The sequence below is a fragment of the Nelumbo nucifera genome, chromosome 4 (assembly GCF_055504915.1).
Source record: "Nelumbo nucifera cultivar China Antique chromosome 4, China Antique-T2T, whole genome shotgun sequence".
Lineage (NCBI taxonomy): Eukaryota > Viridiplantae > Streptophyta > Magnoliopsida > Proteales > Nelumbonaceae > Nelumbo > Nelumbo nucifera.
In genome coordinates this window covers 61,866,654-61,872,151 of record NC_142652.1, presented here as the reverse complement: position 1 = coordinate 61,872,151, position 5,498 = coordinate 61,866,654, and positions in this window count along the sequence as shown.

Here is a 5,498-nt window from a genome sequence, read left to right as displayed (position 1 = left end):
GGGCCCCGATGGTAAGGTTGAGACCTTCAAGGCTCGTTTGGTGGCGAAAGGGTACACTCAGAAAGGGGGCATTGATTATGAGGAAACCTTTTCGTCTGTGGCCATGCTTAAATCCATTAGGATCCTGCTAGCTATAGCAGCATACCATGATTATGAGATTTGGCAAATGGATGTCAAAACTGCATTCCTGAATGGAGATCTTACTAAAGATTTCTATATGCAGCAGCCGCAAGGCTTCATTGCTGTAGGTCAAGAAAACATGGTATGTAAACTTAACAGATCCATTTATGGACTTAAGCATGCTTCTAGAAGTTGGAACATCCGTTTTGACTATGTTGTCAAATCCTTTGACTTCGAGCAGAAAACGGATGAACCCTGTGTTAACAGGAAGAACAGTGGGGATAAGGTTACCTTCTTGGTTCTGTATGTAGATGACATTCTACGCATTGGGAATGATGTAGGAATGTTAACTACAGTGAAAGTATGGCTATTACAGCAATTCTCCATGAAAGATCTTGTAGAAGCTTCCTATATACTGGCTCTTCGACTCTATAGAGATAGATCGAAGTGGATATTAGGATTATCCCAATCTGCATACATTGACAAAATAGTCAAGAGATACAGTATGGAAAACTCCAAGAAAGGAAATGTTCCTTTCAAGCACGGAGTCACTCTCCCCAAGAAGATGTCTCCGAAGACTTCTGAGGAGATTGATGGCATGAAAGACGTTCCTTACGCCTCAGCCGTAGGGAGCATCATGTATGCCATGCTGTGCACTCGTCCTGACATAGCTCAGGCAGTGAGTGTAGTAAGCGGATTTCAGGCCAACCCAGGACAGGAGCATTGGACTGCTGTGAAAAACTTACTTAAGTACCTTCAACGGACAAAAGAGTTTTGTCTAGTATTCGACGGTAGCTCACTACAGATCCAAGGGTATACAGATGTCGATTTCCAGTCAGACCCAAATAATAGAAAGTCTACATCCGAAAATGTTTTTACGATAGGATCGTGTGCTGTTTGCTTGAAAAGCAGCAAACAGGGGTCCACTACAGACTCCACGACCGAGGCCGAGTACATTGCCGCAAGTGAGGCTGCCAAAGAAGCCGTGTGGATGAAGAAGTTCATTCACGAGTTGGGAGTAGTTCCGTCCAGCACATCACCCATCCCATTGTTGAGTGACAACAATGCAGCCGATTTCAACCGTTGAGATTTGTTTTGCAAAGTATATTTTATATGAGATATAAAAGTATATATATTATGGTTTCTCAAATGTTTGCAAAAAGGTTTTAATTCCCGGGATCCATATAAGTGGAGAGTGCAACACTGTTCCTTGCAGCCGAGGGAGAGGTCCTCTCGTGTCGGGCAGTGTATGATCATTACGGGCTGAGAGGTTAAGTGTAAGACCATTGAGGATAATACCTGATGGGCTAATCTTGCATCTGCCCACAGTCCTTGGGTGTTACAAGGTGGCTTGGCCCAGGGACCACTTAGGGTAAGTGTTGGGCCCATAGAGCCCATTTGATGGGTTTCAGGGGGTGCACTATCTTTAACAGTGTATTCAGCCAGGCCTTGTAACAAAGGCTGGGCCGAACCCATGTGGCTGATGTGTAGATCAATGCTTGGGTCCCACGCCATACAAGGAAGCCCAACTGGGCAGCAGTTAGGAAGGATAAGTGAGCACATAAGCTTAATGGGCCTAAAGCCCATTTCGAACTGAGCTATTTATTTAGTTAATAAAGGGGCGAATTCTGAGATGGATTAGCAGATAGGATAGGGTCTTGATCCTATCCACTCAGAGAGTTCAGATCTGAATATGATTCAAATCTAGTAACCTCCTAATGATATTAGGAGAAAGCTAATCTATTCTGCAGATAAGATAAGGGTTTATCCCTATCACCTAAAGAGAAGTCTTATCCAAATATGATTTGGATAAGCTGCTCCTAATTGGATTAGGAGCTGATCTTTTAGGTTAACAAAAGAAGGAGGGGGCGGCAGCCTTTAGAAGACACACCACATCAGATTTTCTTTAGTGCTGAAATCAAGAAGAGAGAATTCTGCACCCTACGAATACTCTATTGCCGCCTCCCTTTTCTTGCCGCCCTGTTTGCCAGTTCGATCTCCAGTTGTGGGAGAAGTCAAGATTGGATCTTGACATCAGTTATTTGAGAAAGGATTGAAAGGAAGCTGTGCTCACGTACCATTCTGCTGATTCTTGCGAAGGACAGAGTTCTTGGAGAAGAACACTGCTGATTCTGCTCCATCCTGCACTGCGCCATCTTCAGTGGGAGCAGTTTTTGGATCCTTCCTTGGGCGTGAACACCTCCATTGGGAGATACTACTTCTCCGTATTAGGTATAATTCTCCCCTACTCCTTTTGGTTCAAATCTGATTCAGTTTAAGGTTCATGAATGATCCTTGAAAATATGATTTTCTAAATAGGGAATGCGATTCCCAGTTGAAGGGAGAGAAAAATTTTTGAAATTTGCCCCTTATTCTGCAATCTTTGGGCGTCCATGGGATGGATCTCTCATCCCTTCACTCCCAATTTCCTTTTGTTTGCCAATAATATATCCTTCAAAAACTTTGCATAGTATGGCATCTGGGCTAAAGCATCAGCAAAAGGAATATTAATATGTAAACTTTTAAATACTTCAAGAAACTTACCGAATTCCTCTTTTAACTTGTGTTGCTTCGGCCTATTGGGGAAGGGAACTTGCGGCTGTTGGTGTCTTTCTTGCTGCGGTTCAGATTGCTCCTCCTTGTTTCCGGTTTCAAGGGTTGCATCTGCCTTGTTTTCAGCCCTTGCTTTCTTCTCTACTTCTGGCAGCTCCTTACCACTTCTTAAAGTGATAGCCTACACTTGTTCTTGTGGATTCACTTTTGTATTGCTTGGTAGAGTGCCCGGTATTCTTGCTGAAATCATTTGCACCAACTGCCCAACCTGATTTTCCAAGTTCTTTATTGAAGCCTCTTGGTTCTGAAATCTGGTTTCAGCATTGGCTATGAACTTGGTCATCAGCTCCTCTAGGTTAGATTTCTTTTCCGGCTGATGGAAATTTTGGGGAAAGGGCTTCGGTCCATGTTGAGCTTTGGGCTGCTCTTGAGCTGCAATTTGGGCTGCTCTTGAGCTGCAAGTGGGCCTCCTCTTTGCTGGGCCGAATAGGCTCCCTTGGAAGGCTGCGGCTGGGCTCTCTCTTTGGGTTCTTCCAAAGAGTGTTGCATGGGCTTTAAGGGCCGAATAGCTCTCCTTTGACCTTTCTGCTGGGCCTTGCTCCCAACTGGGTTGTATCACCTTCAATTTGGCCTCCATTAGCATGGTTTTATTCTTTTTTTCCCTACACTTGTCCCCTTTGAAAATTTTCTGAAATCAAGCTCAATTGGGGTAAGAACTCACACAAACCAGCATATAAACCATGCATAAAACCTCATAAATTATGTGTAAATTGTCCACACATCATTAGGAGAAATTGATCCTGATCTGTAGATAAGATAAGGGATAAGCCTTATCACTTAAAGAGTCTAGATCCAAATAAAGATTGGGATCAAGAAATGCCTAATCAGATTAGAAGATTAACTCTTTAAAGTCTATATCAAGGAGGAGGGCGAATTGGAATAATACACACAGTTTGTCTGACTTTTCTACATTAAGTTCTCTCTCTCTTTTTTCTTGCCACCCTACCCTGTTCGATCTCCACCTCTTGGAGTGATCAAGATTGGATCTTGATATTGTATCTAGGTGGAAGAAACAATCTTGAAGCTGTGCTCACATCCCTATAAAATTCTTGCTGAATAATTGGGGTTCTTGGTGAAGAATCCACTTGCTCCTGCCTCACCCTAAGTTGTGTCATCTTCAAGGAATGAAGGATTTGGTACCCCCTTTGGGCGTAATCACCTACGTTGGAAGGAGATTTTTGCATGGATTTTGTATCAGGTATTCCTCTCCCTAATCTTGGTTTCAGATTTGGTCCGATTTGCTTCAAGAATGAACTTTGAAAAATGCAGTTTTTCTAAATTAGGGAATAGGATTCCTGGATGGGAGAATCTTACATCTGCCCATAGTTCTTGGGTTTTCATAAGGTGGCTGGATCAAAGAACCATTTAATGTAAATGTTGGGCCCATTGAGAACCCATGGTGATGGACTTAGGGATTCACTGTGACAAACAGTGAATTCAGCCAGGCCTTGTAATAGAGGCTGGGCTGAACCCATGTGGCTGATGTGTAGATCAATGTTAGGGTCCCACACCATACAAAGACAAACAAGTTGGCAGCAGATTAAAGAGTAAGTGAGCACATAAACTTAATGGGCCTAAGGCCCAATTCGAACTAGGTTTAAGTTAGTTAATTAAAAGGGGGTGAATTTAGTTGTTAAACTAATTAGGATTAGCTGAAGGATAAGATAAGTCTTAACCATTTAAGAGTCTAGATCCAAATATATGATTTGGATTAGGAAACTCTCTCCTAATTATATTAGGAGGCTGATCCAAAAAGGCTATAAATAGGGGGTGAAATCCTCAGATTTACAACACAGCAAACTGCAGAATTCTTCCCCAGTTCTTGCCTACCCTACCCAGTTCGATCTCCACTTGTGGATCAGATCAAGAAGAGTTATTGATATTGTTTCCTGGTAGAAGAAGCAATCTGAAGTCGTGCTCACCAGCCCTTGCTCAATTCTTGCTGAAGAATTTAGGTTCTTGTAGAAGAACCATCCTACTGATCTTGCCTCACTTCACACTGTGTCATCTTCAGTGGAGGCGGGTTTTGGTCTTGCATTTGAGCGTGAACACCTGCATTGAGAGTTATTGTTACTTTGTATCAAGTACATCCTTCACTTCCCTTTGTTTTCAGATCTGGTCCGGTTTTGGATTCAAGAACGAACCTTGAAAATGTAGTTTTCTAAAATAGGGAATACAATTCTCGGATGGGAGAGAAAACAATTTTTGAAAATTTTCTCAGCCTTCCTGTAGGGTTCGGCCATCCATATGATGGATCTCCCATCCCTTCAGTTGTATTAGAGCCAGGTTTACATTCTTGAACCAAAATCAGAACTGATTTGAGCCTATGCAAATAGGCAGAATCGGTTCTACCCGATTTGCATAGATTAGGGTTTTCTCTGAGAATTTAGCTCTCAGCTATGGGCGAATGATCTGAAATGAATTTTTTATTTTTCTGTATTTCTTGAATTTTGGGTTGTTCCTTTGGTGGAGATCGAAATCTTTTATTGGCGCCAAGAATTTGTGCACCTACTATATCATTCTATTCTATTCATTCTTGGTCTGTAAATAATTTTTTTATTTTTTTAAATGGAATGTATATGATTTATTCTGACGTAAATTAATAGAGAAATTAGGCTTTCTCTATTTTATTTCGTTGGAAGAAGAAGCTAGTTCACGTGGAGGGGAAGACACTTGCGTAGATGAGAAATTTGCGACATGCAATTTGCAGAAATCAAATCTACAAGCTGCGACTAATCTTTTTCTTGGAGGTATGGATCCACACG